The following is an 11850-nucleotide window of genomic DNA, read 5'->3' as shown; positions in this document are numbered from 1 at the left end:
ATATATATAGTGTTAAAATGATTCCTAATGATAGTCTGCTATACTCGTAGATCAATGTCTTGTTGAGAAGTTTCCTCCTCCAGGAGATAGGAACACATACACAGACCCACAGCCAGACATTGCACACACACGCACACACACACACACGCACACACACACACACACACACTCACACATACACACACACACACACACACACACACACAGAGACATAGACAGAGACAGAGAGACAGAGAGACAGACCTTGGAATATTACGTGCTAAATGGGATATCAAATCCCTCTCCTCGGAGCTCAGGAAACCTGCAGAAGAGGAGGTGGAAAAAGAATTTAAGCGCCATAGGGTTTGGAGGACACTAAGGAAACAAAACCTTCTTTTTTTTTTTTTGGTTTTTCGAGACAGGGTTTCTCTGTATTGCCCTGGCTGTCCTGGAACTCACTCTGTAGACCAGGCTGGCCTCGAACTCAGAAATCCGCCTGCCTCTGCCTCCCAAGTGCTGGGATTAAAGGCGTGTGCCACCACCGCCCGGCTCAAAACCTTCTAAATCAACATGATCAAAGGTCCTGCAAACTCACAGAGACTGCAGCAGCATGCACCATCATGCAGAGGGTCTCTGCAGGCCTGCACCAGGTCCTCTGCATATAGATTAGGGGTTCTTGTTTAGGGTTTTGGTGTGTGTGTGTTTTATTTTTAGCTTAATGTTTTTATTCATTATTTGGAAATCTCACATAATGCATCCCCAATCCTATTCACTTCTCAATCCTTTCAGGACCACATCCCCCGGCCCTTATGACTTCCCCCCAAACAAATAGGAAAAAAAAGTTCAATTTCTTTTTTATTTGTTTTGTTTTGTTTTGTTTTGAGACAGGGTTTCTCTGTGTAGCCCTGGCTGTCCTAGAACTCACTCTGCAGACTATCTTTTGCCCATATACTTACCAGCGGACCCTCACTTTACTGGAGCATGGTTTCATTCTCAGTGGCTAGTCCCTTAAAGACAACGGATTTTCTCCCCATCCCCATCCCAGCCACACGTCTGCATCCTTATCACAATTTTTAAGAGTCCTCTTCAATGGCTTCTTGTCCAGACTTTCTCTTGTGGGGGGAAGGGGGGAAGTGTTGTCGCAGAAGCCGTCTCTGTCTTTCATTCTCAACTGTGAGCCTGCAGCCATCCATACCGTGCAGAGGAAGCTTCGTAGTCTGTAGTGTCAGGGTTCTCCTCTGTGCATCTGCTCTGTTCTGCCGTCTTTCCTTCCAGTTTCATGAGTCTGCTTTGTAAAAGCATCTTCCCGTGAACCCGCCATCCTCTACTTTTCCTTAAGGATACTGCCGGCCTCTAGAGTCCTAGGCCACCATCATGGATTCCTCAGATTCCTCAGGGCCTCCGTGAGTCTCTTGGGCTCCTGAGAGCTTCTCGGAAGTGGTGGGCACTGGCTTCCTCACAACCATGCTTCAGGTTTTCGTCCTGGATGGTGATGATTTGTTCTTGAATCTGGTTCTGCAGCACTGGTTCCTCCAACCACACCAGCAACTCATAGATGGAGTAGATGGCAGCCAAGTTGATCAACCCACACGTGTGATGCACAATGGCTCTTGCCTTCTCTCAGGCTCTTTTCCTTCTCTGGATTTGTCTTGTCCAACTTTGATGTCATAGCATTTGTCGTATCTTCTTATATTTTATTTTGTTATATTTTACTATCTTCTCTTAGAAACCCATTCTTGCCGGGCGGTGGTGGCGCACGCCTTTAATCCCAGCACTTGGGAGGCAGAGGCAGCCGGATTTCTGAGTTCGAGGCCAGCCTGGTCTCCAGAGTGAGTTCCAGGACAGCCAGGGCTATACAGAGAAACCCTGTCTCGAAAAAAACCAAAAAAAAAAAAGAAACCCATTCTTTTCTAATGAAATACAGAAAGGGGGTGGACCCAGATGGGAGAAGGGATTGGGGAGGAGATGGGAGAAACAGAGGTAGGAGAAACTCTAATCACGATATATTATGTGAGGAAAAAATATTTTCAATATGAGGGAAAAATAAAATAAATAAATAAATAGAATCTGGAGTTAGCACTATGTATAGGAGCGTTTGTGTGAGTATGTGTGTGAGTGTGAAGGCTTAGATTTTTTAAAAACTACTTTTAATAAGGGATTTCAAATGCTTTGACCTCCCCAACCCCTGCCCTGCTTCTAGCGGACTTTGCAAAGGTAGGAGAGAAAAGATGGTAAATAGGACAAGGGGATGTGGACAAAACAGAAGTAATCTTTTGAGGTGATTTCAATCTGTTTGTCAAGATACTAGCAATTTAGTTTAGTAGTGTCAAGACAGCAAACATGAATCAGCATCAATGTGTCATCATCCAGTAGCAGCAGCATCAAGCAGAAACAGCCAGGCCTCCGCCAAACTGGCATGAGTCAGCAGGAGTGACCGGAATCAGCCAGGATGCCAGAAGTTCTCGGCCATGCCTCTCTCAACAAAGCAAAGATGAACACTAGAGACCAACTAAGTGTTGCAAAGCTAGCTATGCAAGCACTCATCACTGTCCATTGAGTTCTATTTATTTATACTCTCTCCAAACATCACATGTCCTCCCATAGGTCTTGCCTCAGCAAAACACTATGTGGATCTGCTTTGCATGACATATCCAGAGACTTTCATTTTATATGATTGGGGGTGGGGAGTGGGGAAAGAGAGACAGACAGAGAGACAGAGAGAGATTCCTGAATGAGCACAAATGGAACGTTAAAACTCTACAGAGCACTTTGCATACATCACCTCATTTAATATTCAGAGAAACTGCCAAAATATTTTAACTCAAAAACGGAAAACCAGTTGCCCAAGATCCTGTTAACAGTAGATGTGAAACATAGATCCCCTAAGGTCTCTATCCATGACCTTCCTGTGAAGTCTGGGGTGAGTTTGAAGTGTTCTGGGTTGTTTTCAGTTCTATCTGCCCTAACATCAAGAGGAACTAGAAGAATTTATTGTTGTTTATATATCAATAATATTATACTGGCTTAACAAATAAATATAGTTATATACTTTTCTAATAGTGCTTGTGAGTAAGTTAATATAATCCTTTACTAAATAATTATTAAAGCATTTCATTATATATATAAGTATATATATGTATAATTATATGTATACATATATATATATGTGTATATATATACATTCTACAGGAAATTGTGCCAAGTAAAGTAGGAAAAGCAAAACATGAACCAAGAGCCATCTCTTCTCTCAATGAGTACATGCCATAGTTTGGGCATATTATATAACATCCACTGCCAAGGGGCTGCCAGAGACAGAATGTTCTGAGAGCTGAGAAGAGAGGTAATGTTAAGCCTTAAACTCCAAGATGGCTTCAGAAACTCAAGAGATTGGAGCAAAGAAGCAAGATTTCATATGCCAGCTGCTATTAACATATCTCTTTCTTACCAAAACCCCTAATGAGCGAGTTCTTTGGTGGATGGTAGTCATATGATGATCATAGTCATGTGGTGACCATCTATTGTATTGCAGTCACTGCGGCTCTCCTAGAAAAGTCAAGCAGGTGACTTCTACTCTGAGCCTGAAGGTTAATTGACGGAAGTACACAAACCTACACCAGGTACCCAATTCAGCAACTAGTGTCAGCCTTGTTATATCTCCAACAAGATCCATCAGTAATGGTCACTCAAATAACCAGTTCCATTTTGTTTCCTTTCTCTTTGTATCCAAAAGTAATAAAGTGCTCCAGAATAAATAAACAGCAGAGGAACAGAATGAACAGTCAGGAGAAACAATAGGACCAAAACAATTAGTCTATGACTGGCTGAACAGATCAATATCAACCATCCATAACTGCAGCTCTATTCAGCTATGCCCTGCAATGCCATCCTAAGGGCCAAACCACTTCCTGCTTATGCTGGACTTGGAGATACATACACAGTTGCAATTTCCACCCCGTGAAAAGAGTAAGATGGATGTCAGAGCAATATATTGAAAACAGAACTCAACAGTGGATTGCTCCAGCAGCCGATTAAATAAGTAATGCATGAGCATCAATTCTGGACAGACACCCTTTCCACTTAAATTTCAGCACTGCATCAAACATCAAGCCACTGGATAAGACACGGGAGGACCAAAGCAAGAAGGAAATTATGATAATGTAGCTTGCGGTATAACTTCATTTCAAATAACATCTTTCATGTAAACTGGTACCCGAAGTGCCTTATGAAATAAAATAGCGCAAGAAAGTGGACAGCGTGTGCTATAAATAACGCAAAGCGGTGGAGCAACTGTGCTCTGCGAGGAACAAATTAAAGCACTCTGTCATAAAGCCAAGAGCAGTGGAGAGAACATGGGATGATCGCACGGGACAATCTCAGATGATGGTCTATGTACAACAAACTTGGGCCTTGACAAGGAAGCCACATTATCTATGGGCTCACTTTTTAATGAGAGAATCGCTATTTTCTTTTACAGACTATGGAAGTGGTCTGTTTGAGAAAACTGAAGTTTTAGATGCTCTAGGATCAATGCCAGAGTCAGCAGCAGAGGGTTCAGAGTTCTGTGTGAATAAGAAAACACCTCTGCCTCCAAATGTGCTGAATGCTAAAAGGTACGAGTGGACAGGTCACAACAGCCTCTTCTAACCACACCCAGCATAGCTCAAAGATCGATCAGGCATTGCCATCAGACCAGTCGGCTCATGCCTTGGTTCTGCCACTTAAGAGCTATCTGTCTCAAGACATAAACTGGCCTTGCCCCCGAGTGCTCACCTCTAGCATGAGAATAATAATAGTAATGCCAATAGAATAGATAATATAAATTAAACAAGAACTCATAGGAAAAAGTTCGCACGAGGCCATTTGCATTGACATTGGAAGTTGTAACTGCACTGGCAGGGGAAGTGGACATAGGGTCCCACCCTTAGCTGTAGGCAACTGACACCTACTGGCCAAGGGGAAATCTATTTCCTACATTGGAGTTTCAGCCACACTCCTGGGTATATAGGACCAAGCCCAGGAGTAGAAGGCAAACACAAAATGGATTCAATGGTATTTTAATGGACTTGTTTTTTAATTTGCTTTGTTTTGGTTTTCTTTTTTTTGTCTTTATTTATTTTGATTTGTGTTTGTGGGCCTTTGTGTTTCTTGTTTTGTTGTAGTTGTTGTTGTTGTTATTGTTTCTTGTTTGATTGGTCTAAAAGAGAGAAAATGAAAAAGAACAAAGTTAGGTGGGTAGGGAAGTGGGGAGGCTCTGGGAGGAATTGGAGAAGGACAAAACATGATCGAAATACAGTGTATGGAAAATTTTATTTCAACAAAAATGAAGTCACATCTGCTCTAAATAGTGGTTATGAAGATAAGTGCCCCATCTCTGGGAGAAATCCTGAAGTACCTTTATGTCTGTCAAAATGCCACAGAGTTCCTATGGCGTCCCCAGGATCCACTCTGGGGACCCAGAAGTGCCTTATGAAATAAAATATCCCACGACATAGAACCAATCACATGCCTTCACCAGGAGCACTACACAGGATGCAGGCCTTCAACAGTATGAATCTGACATGAATCTGGGGGGAAAAAAACTGAGCCAACAGAAAATGGACACTCCATCAATGCTTATAGAATGCAAAGTGACCTTTTCCTTGAGATTTCAGAACAGTTAAGGCATACGAGCTCTGACTCCCTACTTTGTGGCTTTATTGTGTCCCTTAACTGTTCATCTCTGTCTTATACGACTTCTGTGAATGTCCCCCTGTGGAACCTAAAGGGTCCACCATTGCCACGGACCAGTCAGTCTGGGCCTCCCTTAACCCGTGGGGAAACAGGGTCCTAGTCAGGTAGACAAGGCGTTGGTGAAGAAATGAGAAACAGACACAGCACAAGGGAGTGCAGAATCTGACTGCAATTTGTACAAAGTAAAAGTCAGGCTTATATAGTATACAGAGAACAGGGCAAATGACAGAGTCATGTAGGCAGGAGACGGCTACATCAAGGTCAGTGAGAATAAGCAGCTAGGTGCAAGGGGGAGGAGCAGTGGTGTCCTTCTTTTTGGGCTATTTTGGCAGCCCCAAGATAAATTCTCTGAGTCTGTCTGAAGCAAGCAGGTGAAGGTTGTATACTAGCATTCCTTGGCTGTAACATAGATAATTAGTGACAGAAGCCTTACAACTTCTTTCTGGCATGTAAAACAATTCTACCTTGTGTGGGACTGCCCTGATAATAAGTGCCTAACTACTATCTCTAACTCTTGAGACACCCTGTCTGGTAAGACAGCTTCTATGTAAAAATTCCAAGCTAATTATAGCTAGGAAATCAATTAGGATTATTGAAACACTGTGGAGGACAGGAAATAATGTTTGATCTCAGTATTAGCTAATAATGAGATATTTCTTAGGGCACCTTTATGCCTGAATAAAGAAAGCACACAGATCTCTCCACAGACTTTAGCAGAGACCAATCTGGAACACCTCTGAGATAGGAGATGTTAGTGACTGACCACCTCAGGAGACTGGCGGGAACGTATTCCTCAGGTCTATGATCAGGTTTTTAGGCCTGTCATACAGACACAACTGAAGTAGATGAGTTCTGTGTGACACACCATTTCTTCGGAATTAGGCGTATTTTGCTGGATACAAATTATCTCCCAATTCAGTCAACAAATACTCATTATCACAACATTTCCCTGAGCCAAGAATCCAGGGTGGAGGACTGGCTTTATAATTCTCTCTAAAGATGTCTCACAAAGTCCCTGTTAAGCCAAGCTGCCAGCCAGGGCCCCTGGGTCGATTTCCACAGGCATTCATGTGGCTGTTGACAGGAATCTTCAGGTCGGTTGCAGATTTCTCCATAGGACAACTCATGATCTCTGAAGGAAAGAAGGAACCGAGAGAGAAAAATGTCACCCTGTGTCTCCCTTAACCTGATTTTGGAAACATCTCACCATTATTTCTGGAAGAGCAGCCAGTGCTCTTAACCACTGAGCCATCACTCCAGCCACCTGCTTTTAGTAGTAGTAGTAGTAGTAGTAGTAGTAGTAGTAGTAGTAGTAGTAGTAGTAGTAGTATCATTCCTACCAACAAACCTCCACTGAACCGCTGCATAATGCTGATGTTTTCCTTCTCAAAGCATGAAATAAAACTTTTCCTATTACATATGAGCTCTTTAAAATGTTTGACTGTTGTTCCTTTGAATAAAACTAGGGTTTTTAAAGATTTATTTTAATTATGTGAATGCATGGAGGTCTGCCCATGTGTGAATGCATGAGTCCAGAGAGAGCTTCAAATCTGGTTGAGCTGATTAGAGGTGGTTGCTAGCTACCCTATGTGGGTACTGGGAACTGAACTTGGGTCCTCTGCAAGAGCAAGATGCACTCTTAATTGTTGAACTATTTCTCCAGCCCAAACCCATCATTCTGAAAAGCATGAGCTATCAGAAGACAGACGTATGTCTGTAGTGGCAGCGAAACCTAGCACGTCATCCTGACTTTCAAGAGGAGTAAATTAAACAATTTTGACTAGCATCAGTAGGTTTCACTAGGAAAAAAAAATACTTTGAACTTCTTTTTAAAATCCATCTAATGTTTGCTCACATAGTCATACAGATGGCCTTCTACCCTCTTGCTCATATATGCATGTCCTTCTCTATGGGTCACGTCACAGACACCTCATGGGAAATCCCCTCCCAGAACTGCCATCCCTTGGTTCCCTGTATTCATCCTTCATTTGCATTTCTCTTTCCCTACCGTTTACTCTTTGAAAACTAAAAAGGCACCAGCCACTGCACCGATGATGACCAATTAACATCTAGGTATATATCACAAGTGGAGAGACTCAAAACATTCATTTTTCAAAAGAGACTGTTAATTTTGAAACTCACGGAAGAAGATAATCGGTAGGATTCCATGAGAATGCGCTTCCTTTCTGGACTGACTAAACTGTTGCCTCGCGTGCTTTGACAGTCATCATTAGATCAGGACCTTCTCATGCTGTTCTGCAATGCCCTGAAGGACTAAGTCCAGACCTGACCCTGGAGGCCTGAGGACCCAGTCCGGAAGGCAGCAGGACCCAGGCCTGAGGGCAATGGAGGACATACTGATTTCCTGTTCCCGCAGCCTTTGTTTGCTCTGCACTTCTGGGTTGACTGAAATCCAGACTCTTTGTTATCCTATTGTATGTGTTACCACATCTCTCTTTTTATTAGAAAAACAAAAAGATTTATTATAAGTAAGACCGGGAGATTCCCACTGTCCGATGATGTCGAGAACAGAGCCAGTGTTCTGACATTGGGTAGTCTGTGTTTAGTGAATACAGTTCGAGTTTCCTAACTTGTTTAAAATGATTGCAGGTACATGTACTTGCATACCTAATCCACCCATCTCTTCTCCCCTATAGATTTCCTCCCAATCATCTGGTTGTCTTAGCTTCTTGGACACAAAAGCAGGAAGCACGTGAAGTGTTCCCTTTCAAGCCTTTGTCTCGGCACATGCACGCGCATGCGCACTTTTCACAGAGCTGCTTCGTGTGTAAGTGTCCTTTTCATTCCTTTTCATTCTTCACATAAAACCGTTAGCAAGATGACTCATGGCCTTCATAATTCACTAAAGTGATTTTCATGTTTAGCCTGGGATCAGGTTCCACCTCTGTGATTTAGTAGTTGTATTTCCTTGGACAATTAATTAACCTCCCTAGGAATCACTTCATCTCTAAATACAGTTGACAATATCGACTCCATGCTGTCAAGAGTAATTAATGAGTACAGGATGCAGTGTCTTAACGCTGGCATACACAAGCTGTCCAATAAATTTTAGCTAAAAAAAAATAACTTTCATAACATATAAATGTTTATGGTGGCATAGCATTCTATCAAGTGAAAAATAAAAGTTACTTTAAGGATATAAGGAGTATGATATATGAAGCAGTGGCTGTTATTGCAATCATAATCTCTTTAAGTTCCAATTCCAGCCATTTGAGCCTGACGCTTCTCTATTATCCCCGGAAGCAGGCACGGGTCTTGGCTTCCTTCTCAAATCCTGCACAGGCACTTGTCAAGAGTGCTCATAAAAACACTCCCTTGCTGGTGTGGATGTCCAGGATGCACTCAGGCTGACTTCTGAGCTTCTGTGAAAGTCAGCCCCACATGCAGCACGAAATATGTTCGGGACATTTACACACTGGGAAGTAAGTGGTTAAGGACTCAGTAAATCTGCGTCAAAGATTTGCAAATATCAAATGTTTGTTAGTAAGGAAAGCGGGGGCTTCCTAGGTTCTGTCTGGGTCCTCCGATTATCTGAAACCAAGGAAACAGGAAGAATGAATTTTGCTGATAACTTGAGAGCAGAGAAATTGTTTGTATGGAAAGTTCTTTTCTTTTCAATCACTAGAGCTCTGGAAATGAACAAGCAGTACTGATCCACGTGACATTTCCCCCTCCAGCGTCTCTAAATAGGAGGGTGGGTTAAGGGGCAGATACTGAGGTTTCACTAGAGTTAGGTTTTGTTTTGTCATGAGGAGGAAGAATTCTTACAGCATTGGTATATCGGTAAGACTTCTTGATTGTAACATTGTAACTACAGATCCTTCCTTCCTTCCTTCCTTCCTTCTTTCCTTCCTCCCTTATTTCTCTCCCTCCCTCTCTCTCTCCCTCCCTCCCTCCCTCTCTCTCTCTCTCTCTCTCTCTCTCTCTCTCTCTCTCTCTCTCTCTCTCTCTTGCAAACCTGAAGGCGGACAGAACTAATGGCAACTCTCATCTGTAAACCTGAGCAGCTGGCTCCTCCAGCAGACACTGTGGATGCTAGTCTGTGGTGGTAAACCAGTTGAGACTGGATGGTTGAAACATTATCACTCTGTCCCCCAGGAAACAAATCTTTGTAAACCCAGCTCATCAAAAGACTGACATACTTAGGTGCATTGCCTCCTGGTGTGGTCCCCTAAGTCTGTCTGCCAGGGACAGTGGAGTTAGAGGAAGTGAAGTCATGTGCCTGCCCCTTGGTGTAGGAAGTCTGGGAATGCAAATTGTCTGGCTTCCACCACTTCGGCAGAGTGGTGGCCTGTGATTATAGGTATATAGTTATATATACTTACATACTATATACAATGTAGGTGGCCTGTGATTATAGGTATATAGTTATATATACTTACATACTATATACAATGTAGGGAGCACGTCTAAAGACATCGGGTAGTTTGGGTGATGAACAGACATCACAGGGTCAGGCGTTTTGAATGTTCCGTAGACATTCTGCAGAGCATGCTTCTCAGCCTGCGGTTGACAGCCCCTCATTTCCCAACTCCACAATGAAACACGAAGCCCTCCTCTCTATTCTTCCCCTCACCAATATGCCCCTGGGGATGTTGAGACCATGAAACTAAAAGTGACAAGAGGCATGTGTCTATTTGTACATGTAAGCATGTATACATGTTAATCATCACATACTGTCATGACATAGAATGTCATCTCTGTATAGTTAGACATAACTGGCACCTTAGAAAAGGTACTTGAAGCTTAAAGTTCTTTCTTAGAAATTTGAGAACAGAAAGGGGAGACACACAAGTAATTATAAAATGTCTTGGAAAAGAAAGTAATATACAATGTCATCATTATTATACATGCAATTCTAAGACAGAGTGCTGATTATTCAATATAATTGGATATATAATAAGAGAGTCAATGTTTTCAAATAGTAATTACAGTCAGGTAAGGGAAAGAGAACCTGCTTGTCAGTATTACGTTCAGAAGTCTTATCAATCTTAGACATTTCACACTAAGACGTAATCAATCTATCTTGTTAAATTTAACCATGGGTCAAATCATTAGTGTACAGAGAAAATTAATAAAAATATGTTGAGGTTCCGGGAAGTGGTGGCACATGCCTTTAATCCCAGCACTTGGGAGGCAGAGGCAGGCGGATTTCTGAGTTCAAGCCCAGCCTGGTCTACAGAGTGAGTTCTAGGACAGCCAGGGCTACACAGAGAAACCCTGTCTCAAAAAACCAAAAAAGAAAAAAAAAAAAAAGAAAGAAAGAACAAAAAATGTGTTGAGGTAATCATAGGCAAGATTTGCATGCCTGCTTTACCTACTGGTGACTTTCTCACAGAAGCATCCACATGCTGACCAGTTTCTCTGATATCATAGTCATACATCCTCAAATATTCTCATTGTGCATTCTCATGTTCTGACTATGTCTCTCATAGACTATTGAGAGACTGTGCTAAAATTAAAAAAAAAAAGAGTCAGCATTGTTTCATTTCTATTAGTTTGTTTAGGAAGCTGAAACATAATACCACAGGCTGAGGGACATTATAGCGGATGCCTTTACAGTTCTAGAACTAGGACACCCAACATCAAGCCAGAGCCGACGTGGGGGCTTGCGGGGGGGAGGGCAGAGGCAGACACAGATGCAGAGGGAGGCAGAGACAGAGGTGGAGACAGAAAGAAAACAGCAAGAGAGAGGAGAGAGAGAGAAATGGAGAGACAGTGAAAAGACAGAAAGACAGAGAGACAAAGAGACCCACAGAGAGAGAAACCCTCCCTAGTATCCCTTCTTATGAGCATCAGTCCCACCATGAAGACCCCACTGTTATGACTTCACGTGCTAACCCTATCATCAGCTCAAGCCCCACTGCTGGGTACCATCATCTTATCAGAAGCTAAACCTTCAACAGACCAGTGCAGGTACAGTGATCAGCCCGTGCCATGATGTCCAAAGAACACACCAGTGCGGGTACAGTAGTCAGCCCGTATCATGATGGTTGGAGAAATAATCCCAGTCAAATGTTTTCACATTGCATAAAATCAAAAGTAAACGTTGTAACTTACATGATTTACAATTCACTTTTTGCTTTTTACTTAATATTATTCTGAGAGTTTTTACTTAGT

The sequence above is a fragment of the Mastomys coucha genome, unplaced genomic scaffold (assembly GCF_008632895.1).
Source record: "Mastomys coucha isolate ucsf_1 unplaced genomic scaffold, UCSF_Mcou_1 pScaffold14, whole genome shotgun sequence".
Classification (NCBI taxonomy): domain Eukaryota; kingdom Metazoa; phylum Chordata; class Mammalia; order Rodentia; family Muridae; genus Mastomys; species Mastomys coucha.
This window is presented reverse-complemented; position numbering follows the sequence as displayed.